An 18,844-nucleotide genomic window follows, 5' to 3' on the forward strand; every position below is an offset into this window, starting at 1 on the left:
CGTTAGCCTTGGGAGAGATGTGCGGGGTGGGTTCGGCAGGCTCCGTTGTCGGTCCACCAGTCAGCCGCGAGCAGCGAGACAGTCGACATGTCCCTGGTCTCCGCAAACCAAAACTACCAACAAACACGAGAAAACTTGAACACCGCGACAAGTACCTTTGTATATATTATGCCGGTGGACGTGATTTTATCACTGATAATTTAAAAAAAATATAGGTGATGCGATTTTTCGGGGGGTATTTTTAGGATCATGGTGCCTAGGTTTTGTGTTGGTTGTTGTTGTTTCACATCATCAGGATTGTCCAAAGAGTGTTTCTGATGTATTCTGGACAAGATACCATCGGGATCGATTGTTCAGTGAAGGAAGTGTGACCTACGGAGGGAAAAATTGAGGATGTACCGAAACGATGGGACGTGTGTGAATGGAAATGTCTAGAGGGGGCGAGGGCGGGGGAAGCTTTCGAGCAATGTGAGGATATGGAGACGCCGTGGGAGGTGGAGCTGGAGCTGAGGCAGCACATTCAGTCATGCGCCTGTACCTGCAACCACATGGGGTACGGCAACTACATGGACTATCAGGTGAGATGTCGCTTTACCATGTGGTCTACAGCTTAATATTTATCAATTTCATTCGTTATCACGCAAAAGTGGTTGACAATTCGTTTTATGAATCAAGATCTACTTTGATCACATCCGGTCCATCCCATTTGGCATAAGTCTGTAATTTATTTTTGCACTCCACTACTCTGAAAACTATTAAATAACTATTAACTAAATCGTTCGTTTTTATTTTCTATTTCCAACTTGCGGATCGAGATTTTTCTACGTCTTCTTCACTCTTTGAATTTTACCATGACAACCAACATTTTGTAATGTTGGTACTTCTGCGGAAAAAAAAAATAACTATAGAAACTTAGTATTGCTACTGGAAACGTGGAACACATAATAAGAGCCTCTCCTCGATATGCAGCTCAACCAGAACAGAATATGATTTAATACACTTGACGTCTATGTCATTTTTAGCATCTACTCACTATACCACATTTCGAAGAGTTTCAAAAGTTTTCTTGCTTTAAATAGATAATAATAATAATCAAGGAATTTTATCACAAATAGTATTCCATTTTTTTTATTCAACGAATATTTAACAAGATTTAAGAATGTAACATTCTTTTATTGAATATAAAGATTTAGAAAGGAAAATTTTTGAAAGCGCTTCAGAGTACTATGTAAAAACTCTTAGTTAACTTCGTCGCAATTAGATAGGATACGTGTAGCTTAATGGTCCGACACCTGTGTCTCAAATCCGGTGGGGGGGCAGTTAAAATTTTGGCGGGTGTCATATTTTTTCAAAAAGATTTTTTATAGTTGTTATATATTATTTATAGTTAGTAATTAAATAGTATACCATTTGGCATGAACATTACATCACCATGTTCGATCGTCAGAAGATTATATTGACCTCCACATAGAGAAGTAGGTTAACAATTTATTTTTGTTTTTACAAGATATGGATGTTAACCACCTGATCAACCTATTAGGGGCATATTCATAGACCCGGGATCCACGACACGTTACCGCTCGGCCATCGTCGGTGAATATTAAACATACATATTATGAGAAACATACGTGGGTATTAGAAATAATTATAAGATAAAAAGAACTTTTTATATACAACGTTTTTAAATTTTCTGTTGAATTATTATGCTCAATATGCTCAAACTTGTACTTGATAATATGAAGTAAATAAAAAACAAATAAACAAACAAACAAATATAGAATACTGAAATGTCATTTTGATTTCCATAGTAACGCACGTATATATCAATAATTTATTTGCTAGGACCACCCCCTTACCAACCAATAATAGTCTTTTACTTTTTACGGATTTTTCTAAAATAAATTTCCATACAAAACAGAATTAACTGAAAATGAATTCAATTCTGCTTAAAGATGGCTAAAAGTATTAAAAGAATGCATTGGCATCGTGTTCTGATATATTCTAAAAGTTTCAAATGTCTGGCTAGTCGGGAAGTTAGTTAAAAATCGATTACAAGATTTGTACTGGACAAACAACCACCGGACAAACAAGAATACGAGCTAATAAAAACGTTGTAAAAATCTTGTTTCCGAATTATGTATATTGTACTATAAAGAGCGCTTAATTCATAAATTACATATTATGTAAATAATTATTTGTTGAATAAAAAAATAGATAAGTAGTTAGCTATTTTGGCAAAATTATTAGTCTTTGTGGCAACCATAATATATAATGACAAAAAATAGCTTATAGAAGAAAAAAGTTTTATATGGCTTTCAAAATAAAATGCTACTAAGTAAATTTTAACTGAATTATTATAATTACCATGTCCGATCACAAGAAAATCATATGATATTATTATAACAGAACAGATTTGTGTTTTGATGATAAATGGATGTAGGTCACTTGCTTAACCTTTTACGTTCACACGTGGAAAAACAATATATGTTTTTTTTTTGCCAAACTTGGAATTTTAACCCGGGATTAACGGTATTATAGGCTGACACGTCACCCGCTCGGCTATCACGATTGTATAAAAAAACTTTAAACAGGTTTAATGCAGCTTAATAAAATATGCTTTACGGTTGTTTATGATTACCTATCCTCAAAATGATGAAATGTGGAGGTTAACTACTTTGAAACGAACAGCTTCTTACACCGAGAGTTTATTTGATTTGACCCATCTAGGCATTGGTGAGTATTTATTTTAACTTTTGGTTGCGATTCTCTTCTGGGGAACGGTTATTTTAAGAAAATTTTACATAAACTAACAAAATGTTCTACGTTATGTCCATGGTATGGATCTCTGATTATTTCAATCAATATTAGATGCTTCTTCTTTTTGTATATTATATGGAGTGATGATAATTGCTCGATAGATGAAATAAATGCTATTATAAGTAGTATTGTATTTATAACTTCTGTAAAACTTCATTCATTATAAAGGATATTTTTTAAACCCGATAGAACTTGTAAACAAATTGAAAAAAAAAATCGTAAAAATTAATTTTATTCAAAAGATGCGCAAGATTAAGTTTTAAAATGATTTCGGGTATATGAAAACCACGTTTTTTCTTGACGAAGCGCTTTCAGGACTTTTTGGGTCACTTTTTCCAGCACCACTGACCGTATATCACGAATAATATGAATAATGTTGATTTCGAAGCAGTAAATTGTTGCTAGTTAATCAGCATAAACCAGCAAAGCCCTATAATACATAATCCAGAGGTGTCTATTCAGATGAAATTAGAGGCCAAATGTCAGGTCCATTTCTCTAAATCGACTTGTTAAATTTTGATTTCAATTAGTCGTTATTATAATAGGGCATATAGCGCAATCCTGTTGAAACCACACCTCGCTCAAATTAGTGTCATTCCTATTTTCAAAAATAATAAATAATTGATAATGGTCCGCTAACGATCTCCATTGACCGTACCGCGTGCTCCGGTCTCGTGTTCGAAGAAATAAGGTCCGATGATGTTACCTACGTATAAACTGCAACAAAACGTGTAATTTTGTGGGTGTAATAGAGTTTTTAAGGTTACTTCTGGATTGGTTTCACTCCATGTGACATATTTGCTTATTAACAAACATGTTAAGCCAAAAATGAGTCTTATCACTGAACGCAATTTTACGGTAAAACAATGTCTATAACTTTCGCGAATTGTCGTCTGATTTTCAAAGTAAATTTAAATAATTTGGTAGCGTTGTTCAAGCGTGACTCTATTCATCATGATTTTTCCAGACTATACTGATCATAAATATCAAAAAGTGAGTGCAGATTCATAGATCGGTTTGACAGTTAACCCTTTAATAAGTTTAGTCTAAGCAAAAATATACCAGTTGTTACTTATATTATTAAGTAAGTTACGTAAGTACTGCAAATGTATTCAATCAATGAAATACCCAGAAGTACTTTGTAACAAATCGGCTAAGTAAGTTCTTCAAGTATCCGCCAAAGTCCTTGTAACATTATATCTTATATTTCTCCCATTTAAATTAAATGTTGAATCGCAGAGCTTTATGAAAAGTCCTTCTCTCCCTAAATGATCAAATAAGCAAGGCATTAATGATGCCGATTATCTTGTTTGTTTTTCGTTTAATAAATATTAACAAACTCTCTGAAATATCTATTTGCGATCCAATTTCACGTTGAAAAATGAATGCAAATATTATTGTTGGGTATACTTGTTGTCCATTCTTGGCAGGGAAAAGTTTTACTTGAAATATTTTCAACGAGAAACACTTTTGATTCCAGCTTTCGTGTGAAATCTTAAGTTACGAAGTAATCTAGTTTCCGTTTTATTTAGAACATTGGTTGCATTGCAACTCCCGTAATTATATCTAAGAAAATGGCACTTAGAGCCTACTATAAGCAAACGATGTCATTATCTGTTCCAAAAGCTCTGCGAAAGCAGAATCAAGTTGTTAATTTTAGAACATCTTTATTAAGTCGGCAATCGTAGTAGACTAACTAACGTTCTAAGACCTTTTATAAAAAAAATATTCTTCGTGCTACGTTTGGAGTATATTATTAATAATTATAAAAACTCTTTTTTAGTAATCGTATACCTAAGTATAATTAAGAAAATCACGATCGATTTAGGGTGATAACATATTTTAAAATAACGTGTATTATATTTTATTAGTTGGTATTTTATTTAAAATTGAAATATGTTAGTATAACTAAATATTTTATAATAATGTATTCAAAGATTCATCTCCACTTTCTTTAAATTCCACATTTTTTTAATATCTGTATTTAAAATCGTATGAGCTTATTTATTATAATAACACTACTTCAAAGAAATTTTCTACACGTTTTTTTTTGGGTATATTGTCGATATAATCATTATCCACCCGATTAGAATTTTTTTTTCGGTTCATATACAGTCCTTTCATAGTAAAGAGTTTTAATTTTTATCTTCCCACCAATATAATTCTTAACTATGAGGTCCTCATGCTACCCTATTGCATGAGCGATATGATGTGTCATTATGTAGGCATAGTGCGGCTAAAATATTTGATATTTATGTTGGTGTATATATTTTTTTGATAAAAAAATATTAACTTTCACTCTATTATTCTATTAAGCCAACACTATTTTGTTGTAAGTAATTATGCTTTCTTTTCTATTCCATATAATTTAATTTACTCTTAATACGTATTGCAAGCCTTATACATTACTATGTATTATGGTGGATTGGCCAATAAATGTTAAGTCATAGTCACGGAACAGATTAATAAATATAATTCACATAGGTTATACAATACATTTTGAAGCAGGGGTTTGAATATATGAGTGTTCTATGCATACCCCCCACATCCTGAAGCGGGCCTCCAGGCTAGGATCGTTGGCGGCTCCCCCTACCTATCACTAAGGATAAAGGCAGTGTGACACTCCACAGTAGCGTTTTCCAAATGGAGTACGCGGTAAAATTCATGTGTATATTTAGTATTTTTTTTTTTAATATTTTAATACATCCATTTTTTGAATTATGGAGTTGTCGAGTATCGATACACTAATTAAAATTATGTGGTACAACACATAATTTTAAATAATAACATTATTGAAGGAAAGACTTTTTTACTAGATATTAGAGAAAATTTGTGATGTGTATTTATTTATATCACTTGTCTGGTCGACTCGCCACGCCGAGCCCTTCCTGAGCCCGGGCCCCCAGGCTAGAGCTCTGTCAGCCCCCCTCTTTGTGGGGGCCATGGTCCTATGAAAATAAAACAAACATTTATAGACGTGCAATCGTGTGTGTGGCAACTTTCAAATAAACCAATATTCAATGAGGATCAGTGCATAAACCGAGTACAGTTGTCAGAACAAAGGACAACCATAGTCTTCCATATTCTTACACACTCGAGATCGGTTGCCTGTTACTCCACACCCGTTAAGTAGTTCCCACAATTTCTGAGTTCCCTGATTTTTATCTTCCCACAAATATAATTATTCTTAACTATGACTGATATGATGCTTCATTATGTACATAGTCATGGTGCGGTCAAAATAATAATAAAATTGATAGCACCATTAATAGTTATAACTTCAATCTATTTTTTTTTTTTTAACAAAAACTGAACTGAATTTTGTAGATGTGGTAAATAGGTTCGATTTGCAATTATTTATATATTTTCTTAAAGTTACAAAACATTTATTTTCCACTGTATTAAGACAATGTTATTATTTTGTTGTTAGTAATTATGTATTTTTTCTATTCTATGTAATTTGATATTCTCTTAATGCATATTTTAAACCTTGTAGTTTTACTATGTATTATGGAGAATTGGCCAAAAATTGTTAAATAATAATGTTTTTAGAATAAATACATACCTCGCGATAACTAAAAACTGTTAATAGTTTCATATGTACATATTATAACCAATATATGAAAATAATTACCCTTAATAAGTATTAAACAAAATTTATTGTAAATAAGTTCTTCCCTAACCAAAATATATGAAAATAACATTATGCCATAGAAATATTACTCTCAAGACTTTATTGAAAATTCATCTGTAGTAAATTTCATACTATTTTCGTCTGTATCTATCAAATACCACAGGAATATCAACACGAATTGAGATGTGTTCAAACGGTTACTAGGCAATATACATATTATCAGGATAAACATAGTAATTTGATTTTGTTATGAATGGATGAAATTGTTTTATGAATTCCTACATAATAATTATATAATATATTGACCAATATTAAACATGTTAAATTTAAACCGGAAATTAAGGCTATACCTCAGTTGAGACATGGTCTAAAAAGATCGTGGATAGGCAATGCGTGGATTGTGCAAATGACGCGTGCCGAACGAAATATAATTTGTCATATAAATCTAACATGCATCCATTTAATGTTCTGTTTATTATTCTATTAGTAACAATAATAATATATTCATTGACATGTTTTCTTTTTCAAGTAAATGGGTAACGTTTTTAGTCATATTTACACGATTTAAGAATTATTAATACCCCCGTCGCCATCACGAAACAAATTGTCGTGTTCACAGCTCGACGTTCGCTCTCCGATTGCCTGCGAGTCTAAAATTTCGTCGCACCTATAGTTAAAAATTATTGTCCGTTTCACTGAAGTACCGTCTTAAGAATTTATATGATATAGAGTGAGAGTGTTGCCAAGGTATAAATGATATAATATCTGTATACATAGAAAAGCTGCATTTTTTTATAATTGTCAGTTTTAGTGCAATATAGTAAAGAGTCTTAATTTTCTGTGGCTGCGAATGAAATTGGAGATCTGGAAATCTTGAGAATCTGCGTTTATGGAGACGCTCATACAAACAAGAGCTGTAGAGAGTTTGCGATCAGTTTAAGCTCACTTGGATCATAACGATATAAAATCTCATCGGCTGAAAACCGATCCACACTAATCAACCAACACCTCATTGGGCTGCATAACGTCTGCTAATAATACACTAACCAATAAACGTCCCTAGTTACCTTAAAAACTGTCAAAAATCTATGCGAATTTAGCTTAAATCCTATTCTAGATATTAAATAAATGGTGGTTAACAATTATTCTATAATACAAAAAATATGTCAAATATCCGTTGAGTATTGTTTATTGTCTTTACTATTTAACCCTTTCATGCCTGGTAGTTTCTTTTTAAAACCACAGTTTATTATTATTTATTACTGACAAAGTTTAGTGTGCACTATTTATGGCAGATCTTAACAGCCTACCTCCACCCTTCGCCACTGATATAGGTACACAACCTTAATTAGGGGATTAAATATTATAGGTGTATGAAAGGAAACAAAGCATATTTTGTTGAACATGATAACAACAATAATTAATAACTAGACAGTGTTTACCCAAATAAGCCCTAGTTGTGATGTGTCCTGTCTTTACTTTGTAATACCAAAAGTGATTCTTCAAGTTATATTGGCTAATCAGGCAACGTGCATGCCTCGTCAATGGTTTCCAATATATAAGAGCCTCTAAAGCATAACAAAATTTGAATATGCTAATCGAGCCGACTAACAGGTAGGGTTTAACTTTGTTTCCGATCGATGAGTCGGAAATGGAACGACGCGAGTTTCTGTGTCACAGATGTAGGCAACCTGTTATTGAAGGTGTTTGCAGGTGTCGAGTATTAACATAATATTAAAAGTGGCTTCACCATTTCTGAGCGAAATTGATCAATGATATTGTCAATATTATAAAATGACATACCACGTACAATATTAAATTAGCTTAGTATCTGATCGGTGAATCGTCATTATAATTCTAAGCGCAACAGTCCGGGGTAGATCCTGGTCTTCTTAAGTCATCGTCTCCATCCCGGCTTATCTTTCTCTAATCTTGGATTCTAATCGCTCGTGCATTGTAGAACACGTCATCCAACCAGCGTTATTTGGGTATCCCAATATTCATCCGCACATATGGCTTTGCAGTTTACTTCAAAGATTTTTCAGACTAGTCTATTTGGACTCGTATCTTAATTGGTTAAAGCATATTGGTGCGTTATATGGGTTCAAATTCCGTCGAACATCGTATTTTTTTCAAATGTGTTTTTTCTAGTGGGTAATTTCAAGTTAAGCATGTTCAATATAATATATCGTAATACGCCAATATACGAATTTATTTTGTGACTACCAATTCATTACAAAAAATAATTTAGTCTTGTATTTTTTGTAAAAAGGCTTTTATTAAAAGTTAATAAGACTTCGTCTTATTATAGTTCAAACTTGTTATGTATATAAAATATCTCTCAGCTCCGGTATTAAAAAAAACAGCTTAGGGTGAGGTGGTAGTTCCTCTTTACCAGGATAGTTGGCAAACATTTTGAATGTACGGGTTATTGCAAAGTAAATGCACGATATTTATCTACGCCGTATTGGTTTATTAAGTCACTTTGCAAAGAATACATAAATAATCATTCAGCTGAACAGTTTATCATAAATTATTTACCTCCATGTGCGGACTTCGAAGTCCGAAACGCGGAATAAGGGATGCTCAAATCTATGAAAAACAAGTCAGTGTCTTCTTCATTAAACACATAAAACTAATGGGGAAACAAGGATGGAGCATTATGGTGAAGAGAAAAAGCACGTCATAGTACGTGATTTTTAGTAAATAATTAGTTACTGCGGGCACATTGAAAGATGTTACGAAATTTCATTATTTAAACTGGCTAAAACTAAAATTATACTGTCGAGATCCTGATGTCTTTATTTGCTGATAGTACTTATATTTATATTCTAATGGATTCAAGCTCTGTATTATTCTATTTAAATCGTTTTTTGCAACCCGGGTTGTACACTCACCAAAGGTAAGAGTTGCGACTGAACTGTCGAGCCGTGCGGACGTGTTTTTGCATCGCTATTATTTCGCTTTCGTTATCTTCAATTTTGACCCTGCTATTCACAAGTTTTTGATCCCGTTTCTATACTAATACCTTCGCCTGCCCTTGGAATACGATTTGTGAAACTTTTGTGTGTTTTCCCCTTGGACTTTCCCGGGAATTGTGACTTTAATTCGTTTAATAATAGTTACGTAATTATTGTAACAATAATATTTATTGTGCGATAAATTGTGGTTGAGTGAGTGACGTGTGACGAGTGTTACCTAGCGCCATGGTCAACCACAAAGGGGACCCCATGCAAGTGGAAGGAATGTCCACTAGGAAGCGGAAGTTGGACGTGGCTGAGGGTATTGGTGACCCAAAGCAGGCCCCCAAGGTCAAGGATAAAAGGCCTGAGAAAGAAAAAGAGAAAGACAAGCAGAGCACTTCCACCACTTCAAAGGGCAAGGGCGTTAAGTCAAGGGCTGGTTCAACCTCAGCATCTTGCGAGGAGATCAGTCCCGTGGCTTTGAGTATTCTCTCTGAGTCTCAGGAGAGTGCGTCCAGGGCGACGATTGCCATCAAAAGGGCGCTTGCCACCCTCGAGAAGGACAGTCGTATTGCCAGAGCAACCGTGAACGCAGTTGCCGAGGAGCTTGAGATGGCAATCACTGAAACGTGGGCCATGGCAATAGAGCTGGAGGCACACAAGGCAATTGTGAAGGATCGTGCCTCCTTAACGAGAGCCATCATCCAGGCTCCTTCTAATGCTCCTCCCAGGGCTCTTTGGAGTGACGTAACCCGTAGAGAGGCTCAACCAACTAGAGTCTACGAATGGCCACCAGTTCCTCCGAAAACTGTCGCCAGGCCGGGGGTGATGTTTTATCCGACTAAGGAGGGCCAAGAATCGACTGCCACAAAAGAAGCGGTCATGAAAACTATTGTGCCTGAAACTTTGGGAGTGCACATCACCGGGGTACGCAAGATCCGGGGAGGCGGGATCATCGTGCATCCCAAAAGTGACGACGAGGCTAAGCGGCTCATGGCTGCCCCTGGGCTGACTGAGGCCGGCTTAAAGGCCCAAGTCGCGGGGAGAAAGCTTCCCCGCGTCATAATTTTTAATGTACTCATTGAGACGACAGAAGAGCAGCTCAAGGAGGCAATCATAAACAATACCCAGGAGGCGTCTGGCCTTGCATCTGAGGGTTACGCTGGAACTAAACTGAGCCACAAGGCGGGACCGAAGACCGAACGTTGTCATATGATAATGTCGATCCCTGGAAAGGCTCGAGAGGCGCTGCTTAATGATGGCAGACTTTTCATGGGGTGGAATTCGTTCCCTGTGCGTGACTTTTGCGGAGTTGTCAAGTGTGCAAAGTGCCACTTATACGGACACATGGCTAAGGGTTGCAACGCTAAGGTTACAACGTGCGGCCACTGCACTAAAGAAGGGCATGACAGAGCAGACTGCCCCACCGCTGACGAACCGGGCAAGTGCCCTGCGTGCACGCGCTACAAGAAGCCGAACGGCCACTTGGCCACCGATCCCGACTGTCCCGCGCGCCTACACGCTATTGAGGAGGAAAGAAGCCGCACTGATTACTGTCCGAAATGATCTCCTTCGCTCAGATAAACGTGGGCAGAGGTCGAGCCACATCTGCCGAGCTGCTTGAGGTTGCTCGGGATCAGAATACGGACATAATTATGATACAAGAGCCATACGCCTTTGGTCCCAATCGGGGCCTAAGCGGTGGCCGTATCATACAAGCTACCCCGAAATCTCTAGCTTGCATATTTGTAATTGACACCGCACTGACTGTGTTGCATCTCTCGCATCTATCCAATGAGCTCTTCGCGGTGGCGGAGATTGCTAATAACAGGGGGTTCTCCATTGTAGTTATATCTGCGTATTTTCAGTACAGTTCTTCTACCCTGTATTGCACAAAACAACTGGAGAAAATCTTATATGCTTGCAGAGGCAAGCAGATAATTGTTGGGGCGGACGTTAACGTCCAGTCCTTGCTCTGGGCCCCCTCTGGGCCCAGACGTAACAAGGACAAACCTGAGCCACTCGAAGAGCTCTTGGCCGCCTTTGATTTGACGGTGCTAAATGACCCTAACGGGCCGGCCACTTTCTCCACCAGAAATGGTGAGTCACATATTGATGTCACTCTGACATCCAGTGGCGTTGCCAGACGCGCCGTGGACTGGCAGGTCTACACGGACGCGGTGGCTAGCGATCACCGTCTGATCACATTTTCGTTCAGAGTTGCGGGAGATGCGGCCCCATTGAGCCAAACCGAGAGCCTACTACTTCCCAGGCGCTTTCGGACGAGCGGTGTCAATTGGGATGCTTTTGACGTCAAAATTGGTGGACTGGCCTCTGCCATGTCGGCTGACGATCTCCACCAAAGAGCCAATGACTTGACTGCGTTCATTACTCAAACTGCGGAGTCCACGCTGGGTAGAACCTCTCTGAGGCCACCCAACCTTGCGCCATGGTGGATACCAAAATTGACGTCTTTGAGAAGGACCATGAGACTTGCCCAAAGAAAATTGCAAAGAGCTAGAAGATCTCAGAACGACTTACCCAGAAATGACGAACCTACGGAGATTGCTTATAAATCCGCAAGGGCAAAATTCAAAAAAGAGTTAAATAAAGCCAAGAAAAAGCACTGGCGGGATTTTGTCTCTGAAATGGGGGGCTATGATCCGTGGGGACCGCTTTTCCGCATGATAAAGCTGGGCTCAAGGCCTGGTAAAGTCATGGCGGCTATGCGCCGCCCCGATGGCACCTTTGCGATGGACAGCGCAGAGTCTGCATCCATACTGCTGGAAGCTCTAATTCCACAGGACATACCTATGGCACATGAAGATGACAGAACCTGTCAACTAAGACTATCTGCAATCTTGCCGTTGGAAACTCACCATTCTCCTGAGCTTACCCAGTCGGAGGTGGGATTAATTTTTGATGGCCTCAGGGCGGGCAAAGCCCCCGGACCTGATGGGATTAGCAATGTGATTGCCAGAAGGGCGTGACTTTGAGCACCTCATGAGATAGTCGGGCTGTATGCTGACTGCATGAGCAGGGGCATCTTCCCGGACTGTTGGAAGAAGGGTCTCCTTAGGATTATACCTAAGATGAGCACACGACCACCGCATGACCCAAAAGCGTACCGTCCAATCACTCTTCTGCCAGTGCTGGGTAAGATATTGGAGCGGTTAATCAGCAGAAGACTGGAGGACCACTTTGAGAGAATCTACCCTATCTCGGAGAGGCAATTTGGCTTTAGACCCGGCAAGTCTACTGAGGACGCTATCAGATTTGCACAGAAATTTGTTGAGGACTCAGAAGGAGTTATTGTGGCAGGCTTCTTTTTGGACATAGCCGGTGCCTTCGACACCGCATGGTGGCCATTAATTCTATCTAAGCTTCGGCTCCGACAGATCCCGGGGGACCTCTTTGCCCTAGTGCAAAGCTATTTTAATAAAAGGGAAGTTATATACGACTCTAGCACTGAATTGATTTACAGGGAGACCACCATGGGGTGTCCGCAGGGTTCCGTGCTTGGCCCCTTGCTATAGAATATACTTTTTGACGATGTTTTGACGTTACCTCTGCCACAGGGCTGCGCGCTCGTCGCGTACGCTGATGACCTTCTTTTACTAGTTGGCTCGTCGAGCCGTCCGACACTCGAGCGCGTAGCTAAGGACGCATTATTGAGAATCCTTAACTGGGGTAAGCTTAATAAGCTTGCATTTGCACCTGTCAAAACGGAAGCTATCCTCTTAAAGGGCAGCTCAAGGATAAACATAAATAAGCGATCACCCGCAGTGCGCTTCGGCGACTCTGCTATAAGGTTTTCTCGAGAGGTGACCTACTTGGGGGTCGTTCTGGACGAGAAGCAGACCTTTTTGAAGCATGCTAAAGTAATTGTGGCTAAGGCCAACTCAGCCTATCAGAAGTTTGCTCGCCTGGCGGGCAACAATTGGGGCCTAAAGCCTCGGGCCCTGAGAATCGCCTACGAGGCTATATTCATGGGCATTGCTGGCTATGCCTCCAGCGTGTGGCACACCAAAGCCTCGCTGACAATTGTGAAGAAGGCTCTGCTTAGCGGACAGAAGGTTGCTCTGATTGGCCTTACTAAGGCCTATAGGACCACATCTTCGGATGCCCTGGCGGTCCTTGCGGGGGTCTTTCCCCTCGACTTGCACGTTCAAATTAGAGGATCAATCACTCTCCTTATGAGGAGGATCAATACAACTCTCGCCGGTGTCCCTCTGACACCGCCATCGAGAGTGGAGGGCGTGAGCTACAGAAAAACTGTATCTGAGCTGGTCTACAAGACCGCATATGCGGCATGGCAGGCGAGATGGGTGGCCTCCTCTAAGGGCCGCCAGACTTTTCTATACTTTCCAGATGTCTCGGTGAGACACATGACGAGGAGACTGGTGCCTACCCACTGGACTAGTCAATTCATGACTGGCCATGGAAACTTTGCGGCCAAAATGCAGGGGTTTGGTTTGGCAGGACATGGGTCGGGTTGCTCATGTGGACACGACCAGCAGGACGCAGAGCACGTCCTGTGGGACTGTCCACTTATGGGCCCCGAACGAGCGGAGTTGTTTGCCCGGGTCCGACCCCATTCGGGCCCAATAGGACACGCGGACATGGTGGCAACCGAGGCCAATTTTGCGGCCTTTACTAAATTCGCCAGAGCGTACGGGGGACGGGACACTCTCGACTCCCCTTGCGACTCTTCAAACTAAAGTCACTCTGATAGTTGCCATATAAATTAACATCATGCATTCGCACTTCGGTGCAAGGTTGCATCACCAGTCCCGTGCGGCTCTGCTCGGGACAAAATGAGGGCTTAAATTCTTTGATCTGGCACACGTAAGGGTTATGTTAGCCGGCCGCGTATGACGTGGCTGCATATACATAACGGGAGCGGAGGTGGGAATTTTACACACCATGTTCACCAAAGGTAAACACACACTGACAACGAACTCTCTTTACTCTAGCTTATATTAATAAATCAATACAATAAATGAGGTAAAAACTCCATTAGTCCTCAAGTCAAAAGTTACAAAAAATACATTAAACAAATTATGAATAGTTGAAGTGTCAGTAAAAAACCTAATTAGTAAAAACCCTATCTTATTATTAACAATACACTCGATAGCATATTATAACAAATCGTCAAAACCTAATAATACGTCAATATTCTTTATAACATAAAAATACTACACTCGAGAAGTGTAAATCGTCAATTCTAAGAAAAATAATTATTGGGATTAACTAATGAGATATTAGTCTTTAATAATACTCTTACATGGTACCTACTTTTTTATAAAAGGCGAAACCCGGGTCGCAAAAAATGACTTAAATGGAATAAATAGTACAGAGCTTGAATCCATTAGAATTTAAATTCAAATTCCATCAAGTACCTTCAGTCGATAATATTAACTTATATTTATGTTCATAGTATGCACATACCTACTAGTAATAGAATAAAGTGTCACAAAAGCCATCACATTTTTATCACTGTCCTATGCTATTCGATGGTAATTTTGTACGGCTATGGTGTTCGTTCAGCGTCCATTTTATTCGTTATAGAGTGTGCCTCGTATGAATGATGATGCGGTTAATGGCGGGGAAACTGTCTTATAATGTTTTATATCGATTATTATAGGGTCGCATTTTTTATCTGCATTCTATTTCAAGATGTTCGCCAGATTTTTTTCAAAATTGCGATGAAAATGTGACATCGTTTATTTGCACATCATTTATTTGAATTTTGAAATTGTGATACAAGCCACGTTAACGCGTGTTAAAGAATAAACATTTTTTTTTAAAAATATGGAATGTAATATAAGAAAGTGAATAAAATTATTGTCGCCTTGATAGAATTTAAAGTTAATTTCTAATCGGTTGGAGTTTATTTAATTCGAATCATTATTCTATTAGGTACCGACTATTTATTACAACGTTTTTCTTAGCTCGTATTCTTATTTGTCTGGTGGTTCTTTGTCCGGTAAAAATCTTGCAATCGATTTTTAACTAACTTCCCGACTAGCTAGACAATTGAAACTTTTAGAATATATCAGAGCACGATGCCAATGCATTTTTTAATACTTTTAGCCATCTTTAAGTAGAATTGAATTCATTTTCAGTTAATTCTATTTTGTATGAACAGTTATTTCGACACCATTATTAGTTGCTAAGCGGATGGTTCTAGCAACTAAATTATTAATGTATACGTGCGTTACTCTGTATGTTACGTTGTATATAAAAAGTTCTTTTTATTTTGTAATTATTTAATATTATTTTAAAGAATAAAAAAAATATATACTATACAGAAGGGGTCTTGTAAACTATTTATATTCATCATCTTTATCAGCCTGTATCTATCCACTGCTGGATGAAGGCCTCTCCAAGCTGATTCCACTTCTCTTGGTCCTGTGCTTTGCGCTGTTACGTACTTCCGCAAAACTCAATCATTTTATCGGTTCAGCGGCCTCTATGTCTACCTTGCTGACGTTTTGTACCTCTTGGGGACCACTGGATGACTGGATTTGTCCAACGGTTGTCGCTTTTTCGAGCTATGTGTCCAAACCACTTCCACTTGAGGCCTTTAGCGAACTATTTTAGATCGCAATCCTTTGTCTATTTCCATATCCACTCACGCGCTTTGCCGATGACATAGTAATTTTCTCGCAAGACTCAGGAGACCACCAAAGCAGAATGCAGAAACTCGCTGAAGTAAGCAATAAAGTATGCTTGAAAATAAATGTAACAAAGACGAAAGTCATGTTCAACAGCTTTGCGGGCCAAAAAAAGATCCTCATCAATAGCACTCAGCTCGAACAGGTGAAAAACTACGTGAAAAACTAATGGGACAACAAGTGTCTATAGATGGATGTATATTTGATGAAATTGTTAACAGAGTAAAGCTGGGTTGAAGTATTTTTGGTTGCTTGAATAACATCTTCAAATTAATGTGACTTTCTATTGCGCCCAAAGCGCAAAGGGTTCAACCAGTGTGTGTTTGCCGTAATCATATATGCGTGTGAAGCATGGACTCTAAGTATATATATTATGACAATTAAATATATTTACTAAACGAATGAAGCTTGATTAGGTTGGTAAACTGTACAGATACTAACACAACTAAATTAGCATTATAGCTTTTATGGTGCAAGCAATGGCTGTCATTTTTTTTTTAAATTTTGTATTTACAGGACTTTTTAATTAAATGAAAATACTGCTTTATTGCATAATTGGATGCTAATCTACTCATCGTGAATACTCACCGGCAAATGAATCTAATAATAAACTTCTCTTCAAATGAATGAAATTACTTGTAGCTAACTTAATTCATAAAACCAGGGATAATTTTTTGCTTCAATTTAATATGTTTTGGCTCCATCTTTATAAAATATAGCTTTCTATAGAATTCTGAGATGAATTTATTATTACAGTATATGAAATGCTCTTCTTGCATCTTGTATCTAACAAAGTCTTATTACATACAAAGTACCTATAAGCTTCTAGTATTTGTTGTAGAAGTTTAGTATTTGGTGTTCGTAAGGTATTTTGACTAATAACCATAAAGCAACACTGTCAAAATGAAAGCGTTGAACAGGCAGCGTTTCGTTTTAACCAAGTGCAAATATCTTACGCGAGGTTAAAAAACGTTTTGATGAGTTTTCATTCGATTTACTTTAACAGGATTATGTTTGCCATGTTGATTCCCGATGAAAGAACGAATGGAGAGAACGAAAGAGGTTCCACTTTCCTAATCGTCCGAGAAGAAAATCCGGAAAAGTCAACGTGAGCTCAGAAGTAAGTCGGGAAAGCATCGCGAACCTATTAACCCGGTTAGGTCTAGACTTTTCACTGCGGAATGAGCTTTTTGCAAGTACTTGTAGCGTGTAAAAACAAGGAATTGCTACTGTGATAGTTAAAAACGGAATTTAATGGCCTACCTACAATACAAAAGATTATATAAAAGCGGTTTATTCGTTCATAGTACGAGAAAACAGTAAGTTGTAGGATTGTGTGGTTTTTATCGGTTTGTATTAAATGATTTATAATAATAATTTAATGTCCCTATAATAATATAATATTATTATTATATACACTTATCGTAATACATTGGAAGTTATCAACCAAAGATATAATACCTGATATTATTTTTTTTCTACCATGTCAGATCCTAATAGGATCATATGGGCCTCCACAGAGTAGACGTTTGTATTAACAGATTTTTGTTTTTTTTACGAGAAATGGATATCAGCTCACTTGCTCAACCTATTAGGTTCATACTCTGACTCACACACAAATTGTAAAACAATATGTGTACTTGACAGACCCAGGATTTGAACCTGAGACCCACGGCGTGATAGTCCAACGCTTAAGCCGCGGGGCCACCGTGGGAGTTATTATATTAGGGATATTATAGGGTTACCAAATAAGAAATATTAAGTTCTTATGTTAATTGTATATTATACGCCTTCAACTGCAATTTTTTTATAAAGAATACGCCATTAGTACCATAAGAATGTCCAAATTTTTGAGAACGACGTGTAATTGATTGTTCTGGATTTTAATCCACTTATCATTCAAACATCAAAAAATAGTACGTTTACATTTTTGACGGGTTAGATCACAACCATTACCATTTGAATCGAATTTTTAAAATTAAATTACGAACAATAAGGCTCTGTAGATGGATTATTTTGACCATAAATTTCACGTAATGCCCAAAGCGTATCTCGAATAAATTATTTATTGCTGTAACAATATGTATACGCTGCACAACTATGTATCTTTCCATGATGGTTTTTCAAATAATACTGAACATGATTATCAATTTTGATGGAAACCAGAACAAAAGTTGCTATGAAGTTTTAAAAATCTATATTTCGAACTAATATTTTGATAACCCTTTATTATTATCAGTCATAAGAAAAAAGATCGATGTCATTCTTTCATTCATGTCATTCAAGGCTTCAAAATTATATAAATAGATTAACTATAACGTTTAAGGAATGTCCAGGCTAATGCTCTGAAAATACCATAACATCTCCATTTGACCTGCGTTGGGCATGTGGGCAGTTAATATTAATATTAGTTTAGATTCCGGCACACATAATAATCAATAATATAATAATTTACATTAAATCTAATGAAACGTATTCTAACAATTTATTTGATAAAAATCTTAAAACTAAGAATATACCTAACTATATTTTTTTACAATAAATTTACACTTTTAACATGAAAAGTGTATAGTGTATACTAATTTTTAGCTAACTGATGACCTACGTGGGGCATGTGGGCCCTTAAATACGTCAGTATATAAATCAATGTACTTCATTTTATTGAATGATCAAATTAACAATGTATCGTATTATATTTAAACTCGATAATATAAACAAATTAGATATATTCTTCAAAAATAAAACAATGA

General features: G+C 37.4%; 1 pseudogene across 1 annotated transcript in view; it reads left to right on the forward strand.

Moving 5' to 3' along the window:
• Nucleotides 1-391: 391 nt before the first annotated feature.
• LOC147063351 (dipeptidase 1 pseudogene) overlaps nt 392-18,844 on the forward strand; it is a 538,533-nt pseudogene continuing 520,080 nt past the window's right edge. The window contains exon 1 of the transcript XR_015072148.1: nt 392-578. The product of XR_015072148.1 is annotated as a dipeptidase 1 pseudogene (transcript). The remainder of the gene's footprint in view (nt 579-18,844) is intronic.

The sequence above is a fragment of the Rhyacophila brunnea genome, unplaced genomic scaffold (genome assembly GCF_057557595.1).
Source record: "Rhyacophila brunnea isolate RB1 unplaced genomic scaffold, BYU_Rbru_1.0 scaffold_9, whole genome shotgun sequence".
Classification (NCBI taxonomy): Eukaryota; Metazoa; Arthropoda; class Insecta; order Trichoptera; family Rhyacophilidae; genus Rhyacophila; species Rhyacophila brunnea.